General features: G+C 37.4%; 3 non-coding genes and 41 pseudogenes across 3 annotated transcripts; all 44 read right to left on the minus strand.

The window, feature by feature from the left end:
* Window positions 1-117, minus strand: part of LOC148446468 (5S ribosomal RNA) — a 119-nt pseudogene extending 2 nt beyond the window's left edge.
* Window positions 118-233: 116 nt separating this feature from the next.
* Window positions 234-352, minus strand: LOC148446469 (5S ribosomal RNA; annotated as a pseudogene).
* A 116-nt stretch (window positions 353-468) lies between these two features.
* Window positions 469-587, minus strand: LOC148446470 (5S ribosomal RNA; annotated as a pseudogene).
* Window positions 588-937: 350 nt separating this feature from the next.
* LOC148446471 (5S ribosomal RNA) lies at window positions 938-1,056 on the minus strand (annotated as a pseudogene).
* A 116-nt stretch (window positions 1,057-1,172) lies between these two features.
* On the minus strand, window positions 1,173-1,291 carry LOC148446472 (5S ribosomal RNA; annotated as a pseudogene).
* Window positions 1,292-1,641: 350 nt separating this feature from the next.
* Window positions 1,642-1,760, minus strand: LOC148446473 (5S ribosomal RNA; annotated as a pseudogene).
* A 350-nt stretch (window positions 1,761-2,110) lies between these two features.
* On the minus strand, window positions 2,111-2,229 carry LOC148446474 (5S ribosomal RNA; annotated as a pseudogene).
* Window positions 2,230-2,357: 128 nt separating this feature from the next.
* LOC148446475 (5S ribosomal RNA) lies at window positions 2,358-2,476 on the minus strand (annotated as a pseudogene).
* A 116-nt stretch (window positions 2,477-2,592) lies between these two features.
* Window positions 2,593-2,711, minus strand: LOC148446476 (5S ribosomal RNA). The gene has a single exon (XR_015875321.1). It is a non-coding gene; the product is annotated as a 5S ribosomal RNA (ribosomal RNA).
* A 116-nt stretch (window positions 2,712-2,827) lies between these two features.
* LOC148446477 (5S ribosomal RNA) lies at window positions 2,828-2,946 on the minus strand (annotated as a pseudogene).
* A 115-nt stretch (window positions 2,947-3,061) lies between these two features.
* On the minus strand, window positions 3,062-3,180 carry LOC148446478 (5S ribosomal RNA; annotated as a pseudogene).
* Window positions 3,181-3,531: 351 nt separating this feature from the next.
* On the minus strand, window positions 3,532-3,650 carry LOC148446479 (5S ribosomal RNA; annotated as a pseudogene).
* A 116-nt stretch (window positions 3,651-3,766) lies between these two features.
* On the minus strand, window positions 3,767-3,885 carry LOC148446480 (5S ribosomal RNA; annotated as a pseudogene).
* A 351-nt stretch (window positions 3,886-4,236) lies between these two features.
* LOC148446481 (5S ribosomal RNA) lies at window positions 4,237-4,355 on the minus strand (annotated as a pseudogene).
* A 116-nt stretch (window positions 4,356-4,471) lies between these two features.
* LOC148446482 (5S ribosomal RNA) lies at window positions 4,472-4,590 on the minus strand (annotated as a pseudogene).
* A 116-nt stretch (window positions 4,591-4,706) lies between these two features.
* On the minus strand, window positions 4,707-4,825 carry LOC148446483 (5S ribosomal RNA; annotated as a pseudogene).
* A 115-nt stretch (window positions 4,826-4,940) lies between these two features.
* Window positions 4,941-5,059, minus strand: LOC148446484 (5S ribosomal RNA; annotated as a pseudogene).
* Window positions 5,060-5,161: 102 nt separating this feature from the next.
* On the minus strand, window positions 5,162-5,280 carry LOC148446485 (5S ribosomal RNA). The gene has a single exon (XR_015875322.1). It is a non-coding gene; the product is annotated as a 5S ribosomal RNA (ribosomal RNA).
* Window positions 5,281-5,630: 350 nt separating this feature from the next.
* On the minus strand, window positions 5,631-5,749 carry LOC148446486 (5S ribosomal RNA; annotated as a pseudogene).
* Window positions 5,750-5,865: 116 nt separating this feature from the next.
* Window positions 5,866-5,984, minus strand: LOC148446487 (5S ribosomal RNA; annotated as a pseudogene).
* Window positions 5,985-6,334: 350 nt separating this feature from the next.
* Window positions 6,335-6,453, minus strand: LOC148446488 (5S ribosomal RNA; annotated as a pseudogene).
* A 116-nt stretch (window positions 6,454-6,569) lies between these two features.
* On the minus strand, window positions 6,570-6,688 carry LOC148446489 (5S ribosomal RNA; annotated as a pseudogene).
* Window positions 6,689-7,038: 350 nt separating this feature from the next.
* On the minus strand, window positions 7,039-7,157 carry LOC148446490 (5S ribosomal RNA; annotated as a pseudogene).
* Window positions 7,158-7,508: 351 nt separating this feature from the next.
* LOC148446491 (5S ribosomal RNA) lies at window positions 7,509-7,627 on the minus strand (annotated as a pseudogene).
* A 128-nt stretch (window positions 7,628-7,755) lies between these two features.
* LOC148446492 (5S ribosomal RNA) lies at window positions 7,756-7,874 on the minus strand (annotated as a pseudogene).
* Window positions 7,875-7,990: 116 nt separating this feature from the next.
* LOC148446493 (5S ribosomal RNA) lies at window positions 7,991-8,109 on the minus strand (annotated as a pseudogene).
* Window positions 8,110-8,225: 116 nt separating this feature from the next.
* Window positions 8,226-8,344, minus strand: LOC148446494 (5S ribosomal RNA; annotated as a pseudogene).
* Window positions 8,345-8,459: 115 nt separating this feature from the next.
* Window positions 8,460-8,578, minus strand: LOC148446495 (5S ribosomal RNA; annotated as a pseudogene).
* Window positions 8,579-8,694: 116 nt separating this feature from the next.
* LOC148446496 (5S ribosomal RNA) lies at window positions 8,695-8,813 on the minus strand (annotated as a pseudogene).
* A 351-nt stretch (window positions 8,814-9,164) lies between these two features.
* LOC148446497 (5S ribosomal RNA) lies at window positions 9,165-9,283 on the minus strand (annotated as a pseudogene).
* A 116-nt stretch (window positions 9,284-9,399) lies between these two features.
* LOC148446498 (5S ribosomal RNA) lies at window positions 9,400-9,518 on the minus strand (annotated as a pseudogene).
* Window positions 9,519-9,634: 116 nt separating this feature from the next.
* LOC148446499 (5S ribosomal RNA) lies at window positions 9,635-9,753 on the minus strand (annotated as a pseudogene).
* Window positions 9,754-9,869: 116 nt separating this feature from the next.
* On the minus strand, window positions 9,870-9,988 carry LOC148446500 (5S ribosomal RNA; annotated as a pseudogene).
* A 115-nt stretch (window positions 9,989-10,103) lies between these two features.
* On the minus strand, window positions 10,104-10,222 carry LOC148446501 (5S ribosomal RNA; annotated as a pseudogene).
* Window positions 10,223-10,338: 116 nt separating this feature from the next.
* Window positions 10,339-10,457, minus strand: LOC148446502 (5S ribosomal RNA; annotated as a pseudogene).
* Window positions 10,458-10,808: 351 nt separating this feature from the next.
* On the minus strand, window positions 10,809-10,927 carry LOC148446503 (5S ribosomal RNA; annotated as a pseudogene).
* A 351-nt stretch (window positions 10,928-11,278) lies between these two features.
* On the minus strand, window positions 11,279-11,397 carry LOC148446504 (5S ribosomal RNA; annotated as a pseudogene).
* A 116-nt stretch (window positions 11,398-11,513) lies between these two features.
* Window positions 11,514-11,632, minus strand: LOC148446505 (5S ribosomal RNA; annotated as a pseudogene).
* A 116-nt stretch (window positions 11,633-11,748) lies between these two features.
* Window positions 11,749-11,867, minus strand: LOC148446506 (5S ribosomal RNA; annotated as a pseudogene).
* A 115-nt stretch (window positions 11,868-11,982) lies between these two features.
* LOC148446507 (5S ribosomal RNA) lies at window positions 11,983-12,101 on the minus strand (annotated as a pseudogene).
* Window positions 12,102-12,203: 102 nt separating this feature from the next.
* On the minus strand, window positions 12,204-12,322 carry LOC148446508 (5S ribosomal RNA). The gene has a single exon (XR_015875323.1). It is a non-coding gene; the product is annotated as a 5S ribosomal RNA (ribosomal RNA).
* A 350-nt stretch (window positions 12,323-12,672) lies between these two features.
* Window positions 12,673-12,791, minus strand: LOC148446509 (5S ribosomal RNA; annotated as a pseudogene).
* A 116-nt stretch (window positions 12,792-12,907) lies between these two features.
* On the minus strand, window positions 12,908-13,026 carry LOC148446510 (5S ribosomal RNA; annotated as a pseudogene).
* A 350-nt stretch (window positions 13,027-13,376) lies between these two features.
* On the minus strand, window positions 13,377-13,495 carry LOC148446511 (5S ribosomal RNA; annotated as a pseudogene).
* Between the last annotated feature and the right edge of the window lie 62 nt (window positions 13,496-13,557).

A 13,557-nucleotide genomic window follows, 5' to 3' on the forward strand; every position in this document is an offset into this window, starting at 1 on the left:
CCTATAGCACCTGGTATTCCCAGGTGGTCTCCCATCCAAGTACTTCCCATGCCCAACACGGCATAGCAACCAAGATCAGACGAGATTGGGCATGTCCAGTGTGGTTTAGCTGTAGGCCCTCAAAAACATTAACTTTAGACCTCTATTACTTCTTTACTCAAGTAAATTCATTGATAATTTGAAAAAATTAAATGTAAAATGTAATAGATAAGACTGTTATGGCAGTATAATATTACCAACAGCACCTGGTATTCCTAGGTGGTTTCCCATCCAAGTACTAAGCAGGCCCAACACTGCATAGATTCCAAGATCAGACGAGATTGGGCATGTACAGTGTGGTTTGGCTGTAGGTGCTAAAAGCCTTAACTTTAGACCTCTATTACTTCTTAACTCAAGTAAATTCATTGATAAGTTGAAAAAATTAAAATTTAAAATGTAATAGAAAAGACTGTTATGGCAGTATAAAATTACCTACAGCACCTGGGATTCCAAGGTGGTCTCCTGTCCAAATACTAACCAGGTCCAACACTGCATAGCTTCCAAGATCAGACGAGATTGGGCATGTCCAGTGTGGTATGGCTGTAGGTGCTCAAAAACATTAACTTTAGACCTCTTTTACTTCTTAACTCAAGTAAATTCTTTGATAAGTTGAAAAAATTAAATGTAAAATGTAATAGAAAAGAATGTTATGGCTGCATAAAATTACCTACTGCACCTGGTATTCCCAGGTGGTCTCCCATCCAAGTACTAACCATGCCCAACACTGCATAGCTTCCAAGATCAGACAACATTAGCCATGTCCAGTGTGGTTTGGCTATAGGTGCTGAAAAATATTAACTTTAGACCTCTTTTACTTCTTAACTCAAGTAAATTTATTGATAAGTTGATAAAATTAAATTAAAATTTAATAGAAAAGAATGTTACGGCAGTATAAAATTACCTACAGCACCTGGTATTCCCAGGTTGTCTCCCATTCATGTACTAACCAGGCCCAAAACTGCATAGCTTCCAAGATCAGACGAGATTGGGCATGTCCAGTGTGGTTTGGCTGTAGGTGCTCAAAAACATTAACTTTAGACCTCTTTTACTTCTTAACACAAGTAAATTCATTGATAAGTTGAAAAAATTAAATGTAAAATGTAATAGAAAAAAATGTTATGGCAGTAGAAAATAACCTACAGCACCTGGGATTCCTAGTTAGTCTCCCATCCAAGTACTAACCAGTCCCAACACTGCAGAGCTTCCAAGATCAGACGAGATTGGGCATGTCCAGTGTGGTTTGGCTGTAGGTGCTCAAAAACATTAACTTTAGACCTCTATTACTTCATAACTCAAGGAAATTCATTGATAAGTTGAAAAAATTAAATGTAAAATGTAATAGAAAAGAATGTTATGGCAGTATAAAATTACCTACAGCACCTGGTATCCCCAGGTGGCCTCCCATCCAAGTATTGACCAGGCCCAACACTGCATAGCTACCAAGATAAGACAAGATTGGGCATGTCCAGTGTGGATTGGCTGTAGGTGCTCAAAAACATTAACTTTAGACCTCTTTTACTACTTAACTCAAGTAAATTCAATCATAAGTTGAAAAATTAAATGTAAAATGTAATAGAAAAGAATGTTATGGCAGTATAAAATTACCTATTGCACCTGGTATTCCCAGGTGGTCTCCCATCCAAGTACTAACCAGGCCCAACACTGCATAGCTTCCAAGATCAGACGAGGTTGGGAATGTCCACAGTGGTTTGGCTGTAGGTGCTCAAAAACATTAACTATAGACCTCTTTTACTTCTTAACTCAATAAATTCATTGATCAGTTGAAAAAATTAAATGTAAAATGTAATAGAAAAGAATGTTATGGCAGTATAAAATTACCTACAGCTCCTGGTATTCAAAGGTGGTCTCCCATCCAAGTACTATCCAGGCCCAACACTGCATAGCTTCCAAGATCAGACAACATTGGCCATGTCCAGTGTGGCTTGGCTATAGGTGCTGAAAAATATTAACTTTAGACCTCTTTTACTTCTTAACTCAAGTAAATTCATTGCTAAGTTGAAAAAATGTAATGTAAAATGTAACAGAAAAGAATGTTATGGCTATATAAAATTACCTACAGCACCTGGTATTCCCAGGTGGTCTCCCATCCAAGTACTAACCAGGCCCAACACTGCATAGCTTGCAAGATCAGACGAGATTGGGCATGTCCAGTGTGGTTTGACTGTAGGTGCTCAAAAACATTAACTTTAGACATCAACTTTAGACATCTTTTACTTCTTAACTCAAGTAAATTCATTGATAAGTTGAAAAAAATAAATTAAAATTTAATAGAAAAGAATGTTATGGCAGTATAAAATTACCTACAGCACCTGGTATTCCCAGGTGGTCTCCCATCCAAGTACTAACCAGGCCCAACACTGCATAGCTTCCAAGATCAGACGAGATTGGGCATGTCCACTGTGGTTAGGCTGCAGGTGCTCAAAAACATTAACTTTAGACCTCTATTACTTCTTAACTCAAGAAAATTCATTGATAAGTTGAAAAAACTAAATGTAAAATGTAATAGAAAAGACTGTTATGGCAGTATAAAATTACCTACAGCACCTGGTATTCCCAGGTGGTCTCCCATCCAAGTACTAACCAGGCCCAACACTGCATAGCTTCCAAGATCAGACGAGATTGGGCATGTCCAGTGTGGTTTGGCTGTAGGTGCTCAAAAACATTAACTTTAGACCTCTTTTACTTCTTAACTCAAGTAAATTCATTGCTAAGTTGAAAAAATGTAATGTAAAATGTAACAGAAAAGAATATTATGGGAGTATAAAATTACCTACAGCACCTGGTATTCCCAGGTGGTCTCCCATCCAAGTACTTACCAGGTCCAACACTACATAGCTTCCAAGATCAGACGAGATTGGGAATGTCCAGTGTGGTTTGGCTGTACGTGATAAAAGCGTTAACTTTAGACCTCTATTACTTCTTAACTCAAGTAAATTCATTGATAAGTTGAAAAAATTAAATGTAAAATGTAATAGAAAAGACTGTTACGGCAGTATAAAATTACCTACAGCACCTGGGATTCCTAGGTGGACTCCCATCCAAGTACTAACCAGGTCCAACACTGCATAGCTTCCAAGATCAGACGAGATTGGGCATGTCCAGTGTGGTTTGACTGTAGGTGCTCAAAAACATTAACTTTAGACCTCTTTTACTTCTTAACTCAAGTAAATTCATTGATAAGTTGAAAAAATTAAATGTAAAATGTAATAGAAAAGAATGTTATGGCAGAATAAAATGATGTACAGCACCTGGTATTCCCAGGTGTTCTCCCATCCAAGTATTTACCAGGCCCAACACGGCATAGCACCCAAGATCAGACGAGATTGGGCATGTCCAGTGTGGTTTGGCTGTAGGCCCTCAATAACATTAACTTTAGACCTCTTTTACTTCTTTACTCAAGTAAATTCATTGATAATTTGAAAAAATTAAATGTAAAATGTAATAGAAAAGAATGTTATGGCAGTTTAAAATTACCTACAGCTCCTGGTATTCCCAGGTGGTCTCCCATCCAAGTACTAACCAGGCCCAACACTGCATAGTTTCCAAGATCAGACGAGATTGGGCATGTCCACTGTGGTTGGGATGTAGGTGCTCAAAAACATTAACTTTAGACCTCTATTACTTCTTAACTCAAGTAAAGTCATTGATAAGTTGAAAAAATTAAATGTAAAATGTAATAGAAAAGAATGTTATGGCAGTATAAAATTACCTACAGCACCTGGTATTCCCAGGTGGTCTCCCGTCCAAGTACTAACCAGGCCCAACACTGCAAAGCTTCCAAGATCAGACGAGATTGGGCATGTCCAGTGTGGTTTGTCTGTACGTGCTCAAAAACATTAACTTTAGACCTCTTTTACTTCTTAACTCAAGTAAATTCATTGATAAGTTGAAAAAATGAAATGTAAAATGTAATAGAAAAGAATGTTTTGGCTGTCTAAAATTACCTATAGCACCTTGTATTCCTAGGTGTTCTCCCATCCAAGTACTAACCAGGTCCAACACTGCATAGCTTCCAAGATCAGACAAGATTGGGCATGTCCACTGTGGTTTGGCTGTAGGTGCTCAAAAACATTAACTTTAGACCTCTATTACTTCTTAACTCAAGTACATTCATTGATAAGTAGAAAAAATTAAATGTAAAATGTAATAGAAAAGACTGCTATGGCAGTATAAATTTACCTACAGCACCTGGTATTCCTAGATGTTCTCCCATCCAAGTACTAACCAGGTCCAACACTGCATAGCTTCCAAGATCAGACGAGATTGGGCATGTTCAGTGTGGTTTGGCTGTAGGTGCTCAAAAACATTAACTTTAGACCTCTTTTACTTCTTAACTCAAGTAAATTCATTGATAAGTTGAAAAAATTAAATGTAAAATGTAATAGAAAAGAATGTTATGGCTGCATAAAACTACCGACAGCACCTGGTATTCCCTGGTGGTCTCCCATCCAAGTACTAACCAGGCCCAACACTGCATAGCTTCCAAGATCAGACGAGATTGGGCATGTCCAGTGTGGTTTGGCTGTAGGTGCTCAAAAAAATTAACTTTACACCTCTATTACTTCATAACTCAAGTAAATTCATTGACAAGTTGAAAAAATTAAATTTAAAATGTAATAGAAAAGAATGTTATGGCAGTATAAAATTACAAACAGCAACTGGTATTCCCAGGTGGTCTACCATCCAAGTACTAACCAGGCCCAACACTGCATAGCTTCCAAGTTCAGATGAGATTGGGCATGTCCAGTGTGGTTTGGCTGTAGGTGCTCAAAAACATTAACTTTAGACCTCTTTTACTTCTTAACTCAAGTAAATTCAATGATAAGTTGAAAAATGAAATGTAAAATGTAATAGAAAAGAATGTTATGGCAGTATAAAATTACCTACAGCACCTGGTATTCCCAGGTGGTCTCCCATTCAAGTACTAACCAGGCCCAAAACTGCATAGCTTCCAAGATCAGACGAGATTGGGCATGTCCACTGTGGTTTGGCTGTAGGTGATAAAAGCCTTAACTTTAGAACTCTATTATTTCTTAACTCAAGTAAATTCATTGATAAGTTGAAAAATGTAATAGAAAAGAATGTTATGGCTATATAAAATTACCTACAGCACCTGGTATTCCCAGGTGGTCTCCCATCCAAGTACTAACCAGGCCCAACACTGCATAGCTTCCAAGATCAGACGAGATTGGGCATGTCCAGTGTGGTTTGGCTGTAGGTGATAAAAGCCTTAACTTTAGACCTCTATTACTTCTTAACTCAAGTAAATTCATTGATAAGTTGAAAAAATTAAATGTAAAATGTAATAGAAAAGAATGTTATGGCAGTATAAAATGATGTACAGCACCTGGTATTCCCAGGTGTTCTCCCATCCAAGTACTTCCCATGCCCAACACGGCATACCAACCAAGATCAGATGAGATTGGGCATGTCCAGTGTGGTTTAGCTGTAGGCCCTCAAAAACATTAACTTTAGACCTCTATTACTTCTTTACTCAAGTAAATTCATTGATAATTTGAAAAAATTAAATGTAAAATGTAATAGATAAGACTGTTATGGCAGTATAATATTACCAACAGCACCTGGTATTCCTAGGTGGTTTCCCATCCAAGTACTAAGCAGGCCCAACACTGCATAGATTCCAAGATCAGACGAGATTGGGCATGTACAGTGTGGTTTGGCTGTAGGTGCTAAAAGCCTTAACTTTAGACCTCTATTACTTCTTAACTCAAGTAAATTCATTGATAAGTTGAAAAAATTAAAATTTAAAATGTAATAGAAAAGACTGTTATGGCAGTATAAAATTACCTACAGCACCTGGGATTCCAAGGTGGTCTCCTGTCCAAATACTAACCAGGTCCAACACTGCATAGCTTCCAAGATCAGACGAGATTGGGCATGTCCAGTGTGGTATGGCTGTAGGTGCTCAAAAACATTAACTTTAGACCTCTTTTACTTCTTAACTCAAGTAAATTCTTTGATAAGTTGAAAAAATTAAATGTAAAATGTAATAGAAAAGAATGTTATGGCTGCATAAAATTACCTACTGCACCTGGTATTCCCAGGTGGTCTCCCATCCAAGTACTAACCATGCCCAACACTGCATAGCTTCCAAGATCAGACAACATTAGCCATGTCCAGTGTGGTTTGGCTATAGGTGCTGAAAAATATTAACTTTAGACCTCTTTTACTTCTTAACTCAAGTAAATTTATTGATAAGTTGATAAAATTAAATTAAAATTTAATAGAAAAGAATGTTACGGCAGTATAAAATTACCTACAGCACCTGGTATTCCCAGGTGGTCTCCCATTCATGTACTAACCAGGCCCAAAACTGCATAGCTTCCAAGATCAGACGAGATTGGGCATGTCCAGTGTGGTTTGGCTGTAGGCGCTCAAAAACATTAACTTTAGACCTCTTTTACTTCTTAACACAAGTAAATTCATTGATAAGTTGAAAAAATTAAATGTAAAATGTAATAGAAAAAAATGTTATGGCAGTAGAAAATAACCTACAGCACCTGGGATTCCTAGTTAGTCTCCCATCCAAGTACTAACCAGTCCCAACACTGCAGAGCTTCCAAGATCAGACGAGATTGGGCATGTCCAGTGTGGTTTGGCTGTAGGTGCTCAAAAACATTAACTTTAGACCTCTATTACTTCATAACTCAAGGAAATTCATTGATAAGTTGAAAAAATTAAATGTAATATGTAATAGAAAAGAATGTTATGGCAGTATAAAATTACCTACAGCACCTGGTATCCCCAGGTGGCCTCCCATCCAAGTATTGACCAGGCCCAACACTGCATAGCTACCAAGATAAGACAAGATTGGGCATGTCCAGTGTGGATTGGCTGTAGGTGCTCAAAAACATTAACTTTAGACCTCTTTTACTACTTAACTCAAGTAAATTCAATGATAAGTTGAAAAATTAAATGTAAAATGTAATAGAAAAGAATGTTATGGCAGTATAAAATTACCTATTGCACCTGGTATTCCCAGGTGGTCTCCCATCCAAGTACTAACCAGGCCCAACACTGCATAGCTTCCAAGATCAGACGAGGTTGGGAATGTCCACAGTGGTTTGGCTGTAGGTGCTCAAAAACATTAACTTTAGACCTCTTTTACTTCTTAACTCAAGTAAATTCATTGATCAGTTGAAAAAATTAAATGTAAAATGTAATAGAAAAGAATGTTATGGCAGTATAAAATTACCTACAGCTCCTGGTATTCAAAGGTGGTCTCCCATCCAAGTACTATCCAGGCCCAACACTGCATAGCTTCCAAGATCAGACAACATTGGCCATGTCCAGTGTGGCTTGGCTATAGGTGCTGAAAAATATTAACTTTAGACCTCTTTTACTTCTTAACTCAAGTAAATTCATTGCTAAGTTGAAAAAATGTAATGTAAAATGTAACAGAAAAGAATGTTATGGCTATATAAAATTACCTACAGCACCTGGTATTCCCAGGTGGTCTCCCATCCAAGTACTAACCAGGCCCAACACTGCATAGCTTGCAAGATCAGACGAGATTGGGCATGTCCAGTGTGGTTTGACTGTAGGTGCTCAAAAACATTAACTTTAGACATCAACTTTAGACATCTTTTACTTCTTAACTCAAGTAAATTCATTGATAAGTTGAAAAAAATAAATTAAAATTTAATAGAAAAGAATGTTATGGCAGTATAAAATTACCTACAGCACCTGGTATTCCCAGGTGGTCTCCCATCCAAGTACTAACCAGGCCCAACACTGCATAGCTTCCAAGATCAGACGAGATTGGGCATGTCCACTGTGGTTAGGCTGCAGGTGCTCAAAAACATTAACTTTAGACCTCTATTACTTCTTAACTCAAGAAAATTCATTGATAAGTTGAAAAAACTAAATGTAAAATGTAATAGAAAAGACTGTTATGGCAGTATAAAATTACCTACAGCAACTGGTATTCCCAGGTGGTCTCCCATCCAAGTACTAACCATGCCCAACACTGCATAGCTTCCAAGATCAGACGAGATTGGGCATGTCCAGTGTGGTTTGGCTGTAGGTGCTCAAAAACATTAACTTTAGACCTCTTTTACTTCTTAACTCAAGTAAATTCATTGCTAAGTTGAAAAAATGTAATGTAAAATGTAACAGAAAAGAATGTTATGGGAGTATAAAATTACCTACAGCACCTGGTATTCCCAGTTGGTCTCCCATCCAAGTACTTACCAGGTCCAACACTGCATAGCTTCCAAGATCAGACGAGATTGGGAATGTCCAGTGTGGTTTGGCTGTACGTGATAAAAGCGTTAACTTTAGACCTCTATTACTTCTTAACTCAAGTAAATTCATTGATAAGTTGAAAAAATTAAATGTAAAATGTAATAGAAAAGACTGTTACGGCAGTATAAAATTACCTCCAGCACCTGGGATTCCTAGGTGGACTCCCATCCAAGTACTAACCAGGTCCAACACTGCATAGCTTCCAAGATCAGACGAGATTGGGCATGTCCAGTGTGGTTTGACTGTAGGTGCTCAAAAACATTAACTTTAGACCTCTTTTACTTCTTAACTCAAGTAAATTCATTGATAAGTTGAAAAAATTAAATGTAAAATGTAATAGAAAAGAATGTTATGGCTGCATAAAATTACCTACAGCACCTGGTATTCCCAGGTGGTCTCCCATCCAAGTACTAACCAGGCTCAACACTGCATAACTTCCAAGATCAGATGAGATTGGGCATGTCCAGTGTGGTTTGTCTGTAGGTGCTCAAAAACATTAACTTTAGACCTCTATTACTTCTTAACTCAAGTAAATTCATTGATAAGTTGAAAAAATTAAATGTAAAATGTAATAGAAAAGAATGTTATGGCAGTATAAAATGATGTACAGCACCTGGTATTCCCAGGTGTTCTCCCATCCAAGTATTTACCAGGCCCAACACGGCATAGCACCCAAGATCAGACGAGATTGGGCATGTCCAGTGTGGTTTGGCTGTAGGCCCTCAATAACATTAACTTTAGACCTCTTTTACTTCTTTACTCAAGTAAATTCATTGATAATTTGAAAAAATTAAATGTAAAATGTAATAGAAAAGAATGTTATGGCAGTTTAAAATTACCTACAGCTCCTGGTATTCCCAGGTGGTCTCCCATCCAAGTACTAACCAGGCCCAACACTGCATAGTTTCCAAGATCAGACGAGATTGGGCATGTCCACTGTGGTTGGGATGTAGGTGCTCAAAAACATTAACTTTAGACCTCTATTACTTCTTAACTCAAGTAAATTCATTGATAAGTTGAAAAAATTAAATGTAAAATGTAATAGAAAAGAATGTTATGGCAGTATAAAATTACCTACAGCACCTGGTATTCCCAGGTGGTCTCCCGTCCAAGTACTAACCAGGCCCAACACTGCAAAGCTTCCAAGATCAGACGAGATTGGGCATGTCCAGTGTGGTTTGTCTGTACGTGCTCAAAAACATTAACTTTAGACCTCTTTTACTTCTTAACTCAAGTAAATTCATTGATAAGTTGAAAAAATGAAATGTAAAATGTAATAGAAAAGAATGTTTTGGCTGTCTAAAATTACCTATAGCACCTTGTATTCCTAGGTGTTCTCCCATCCAAGTACTAACCAGGTCCAACACTGCATAGCTTCCAAGATCAGACGAGATTGGGCATGTTCAGTGTGGTTTGGCTGTAGGTGCTCAAAAACATTAACTTTAGACCTCTATTACTTCATAACTCAAGTAAATTCATTGACAAGTTGAAAAAATTAAATTTAAAATGTAATAGAAAAGAATGTTATCGCAGTATAAAATTACAAACAGCAACTGGTATTCCCAGGTGGTCTCCCATCCAAGTACTAACCAGGCCCAACACTGCATAGCTTCCAAGTTCAGATGAGATTGGGCATGTCCAGTGTGGTTTGGCTGTAGGTGCTCAAAAACATTAACTTTAGACCTCTTTTACTTCTTAACTCAAGTAAATTCAATGATAAGTTGAAAAATGAAATGTAAAATGTAATAGAAAAGAATGTTATGGCAGTATAAAATTACCTACAGCACCTGATATTCCCAGGTGGTCTCCCATTCAAGTACTAACCAGTCCCAAAACTGCATAGCTTCCAAGATCAGACGAGATTGGGAATGTCCACTGTGGTTTGGCTGTAGGTGATAAAAGCCTTAACTTTAGACCTCTATTACTTCTTAACTCAAGTAAATTCATTGATAAGTTGAAAAAATTAAAATTTAAAATGTAATAGAAAAGACTGTTATGGCAGTATAAAATTACCTACAGCACCTGGGATTCCAAGGTGGTCTCCTGTCCAAATACTAACCAGGTCCAACACTGCATAGCTTCCAAGATCAAACGAGATTGGGCATGTCCAGTGTGGTATGGCTGTAGGTGCTCAAAAACATTAACTTTAGACCTCTTTTACTTCTTAACTCAAGTAAATTCTGTGATAAGTTGAAAAAATTAAATGTAAAATGTAATAGAAAAGAATGTTATGGCTGCATAAAATTACCTACTGCACCTGGTATTCCCAGGTGGTCTCCCATCCAAGTACTAACCATGCCCAACACTGCATAGCTTCCAAGATCAGACAACATTGGCCATGTCCAGTGTGGTTTGGCTATAGGTGCTGAAAAATATTAACTTTAGACCTCTATTACTTCTTAACTCAAGTAAAGTCATTGATAAGTTGAAAAAATTAAATGTAAAATGTAATAGAAAAGAATGTTATGGCAGTATAAAATTACCTACAGCACCTGGTATTCCCAGGTGGTCTCCCGTCCAAGTACTAACCAGGCCCAACACTGCAAAGCTTCCAAGATCAGACGAGATTGGGCATGTCCAGTGTGGTTTGTCTGTACGTGCTCAAAAACATTAACTTTAGACCTCTTTTACTTCTTAACTCAAGTAAATTCATTGATAAGTTGAAAAAATGAAATGTAAAATGTAATAGAAAAGAATGTTTTGGCTGTCTAAAATTACCTATAGCACCTTGTATTCCTAGGTGTTCTCCCATCCAAGTACTAACCAGGTCCAACACTGCATAGCTTCCAAGATCAGACAAGATTGGGCATGTCCACTGTGGTTTGGCTGTAGGTGCTCAAAAACATTAACTTTAGACCTCTATTACTTCTTAACTCAAGTACATTCATTGATAAGTAGAAAAAATTAAATGTAAAATGTAATAGAAAAGACTGCTATGGCAGTATAAATTTACCTACAGCACCTGGTATTCCTAGGTGTTCTCCCATCCAAGTACTAACCAGGTCCAACACTGCATAGCTTCCAAGATCAGACGAGATTGGGCATGTTCAGTGTGGTTTGGCTGTAGGTGCTCAAAAACATTAACTTTAGACCTCTTTTACTTCTTAACTCAAGTAAATTCATTGATAAGTTGAAAAAATTAAATGTAAAATGTAATAGAAAAGAATGTTATGGCTGCATAAAACTACCGACAGCACCTGGTATTCCCTGGTGGTCTCCCATCCAAGTACTAACCAGGCCCAACACTGCATAGCTTCCAAGATCAGACGAGATTGGGCATGTCCAGTGTGGTTTGGCTGTAGGTGCTCAAAAAAATTAACTTTACACCTCTATTACTTCATAACTCAAGTAAATTCATTGACAAGTTGAAAAAATTAAATTTAAAATGTAATAGAAAAGAATGTTATGGCAGTATAAAATTACAAACAGCAACTGGTATTCCCAGGTGGTCTACCATCCAAGTACTAACCAGGCCCAACACTGCATAGCTTCCAAGTTCAGATGAGATTGGGCATGTCCAGTGTGGTTTGGCTGTAGGTGCTCAAAAACATTAACTTTAGACCTCTTTTACTTCTTAACTCAAGTAAATTCAATGATAAGTTGAAAAATGAAATGTAAAATGTAATAGAAAAGAATGTTATGGCAGTATAAAATTACCTACAGCACCTGGTATTCCCAGGTGGTCTCCCATTCAAGTACTAACCAGGCCCAAAACTGCATAGCTTCCAAGATCAGACGAGATTGGGCATGTCCACTGTGGTTTGGCTGTAGGTGATAAAAGCCTTAACTTTAGAACTCTATTATTTCTTAACTCAAGTAAATTCATTGATAAGTTGAAAAATGTAATAGAAAAGAATGTTATGGCTATATAAAATTACCTACAGCACCTGGTATTCCCAGGTGGTCTCCCATCCAAGTACTAACCAGGCCCAACACTGCATAGCTTCCAAGATCAGACGAGATTGGGCATGTCCAGTGTGGTTTGGCTGTAGGTGATAAAAGCCTTAACTTTAGACCTCTATTACTTCTTAACTCAAGTAAATTCATTGATAAGTTGAAAAAATTAAATGTAAAATGTAATAGAAAAGAATGTTATGGCAGTATAAAATGATGTACAGCACCTGGTATTCCCAGGTGTTCTCCCATCCAAGTACTTCCCATGCCCAACACGGCATACCAACCAAGATCAGACGAGATTGGGCATGTCCAGTGTGGTTTAGCTGTAGGCCCTCAAAAACATTAACTTTAGACCTCTATTACTTCTTTACTCAAGTAAATTCATTGATAATTTGAAAAAATTAAATGTAAAATGTAATAGATAAGACTGTTATGGCAGTATAATATTACCAACAGCACCTGGTATTCCTAGGTGGTTTCCCATCCAAGTACTAAGCAGGCCCAACACTGCATAGATTCCAAGATCAGACGAGATTGGGCATGTACAGTGTGGTTTGGCTGTAGGTGCTAAAAGCCTTAACTTTAGACCTCTATTACTTCTTAACTCAAGTAAATTCATTGATAAGTTGAAAAAATTAAAATTTAAAATGTAATAGAAAAGACTGTTATGGCAGTATAAAATTACCTACAGCACCTGGGATTCCAAGGTGGTCTCCTGTCCAAATACTAACCAGGTCCAACACTGCATAGCTTCCAAGATCAGACGAGATTGGGCATGTCCAGTGTGGTATGGCTGTAGGTGCTCAAAAACATTAACTTTAGACCTCTTTTACTTCTTAACTCAAGTAAATTCTTTGATAAGTTGAAAAAATTAAATGTAAAATGTAATAGAAAAGAATGTTATGGCTGCATAAAATTACCTACTGCACCTGGTATTCCCAGGTGGTCTCCCATCCAAGTACTAACCATGCCCAACACTGCATAGCTTCCAAGATCAGACAACATTAGCCATGTCCAGTGTGGTTTGGCTATAGGTGCTGAAAAATATTAACTTTAGACCTCTTTTACTTCTTAACTCAAGTAAATTTATTGATAAGTTGATAAAATTAAATTAAAATTTAATAGAAAAGAATGTTACGGCAGTATAAAATTACCTACAGCACCTGGTATTCCCAGGTGGTCTCCCATTCATGTACTAACCAGGCCCAAAACTGCATAGCTTCCAAGATCAGACGAGATTGGGCATGTCCAGTGTGGTTTGGCTGTAGGCGCTCAAAAACATTAACTTTAGACCTCTTTTACTTCTTAACACAAGTAAATTCATTGATAAGT

Source organism: Taudactylus pleione, unplaced genomic scaffold (assembly GCF_031769625.1).
Source record: "Taudactylus pleione unplaced genomic scaffold, aTauple2 ptg001270l, whole genome shotgun sequence".
Lineage (NCBI taxonomy): Eukaryota > Metazoa > Chordata > Amphibia > Anura > Myobatrachidae > Taudactylus > Taudactylus pleione.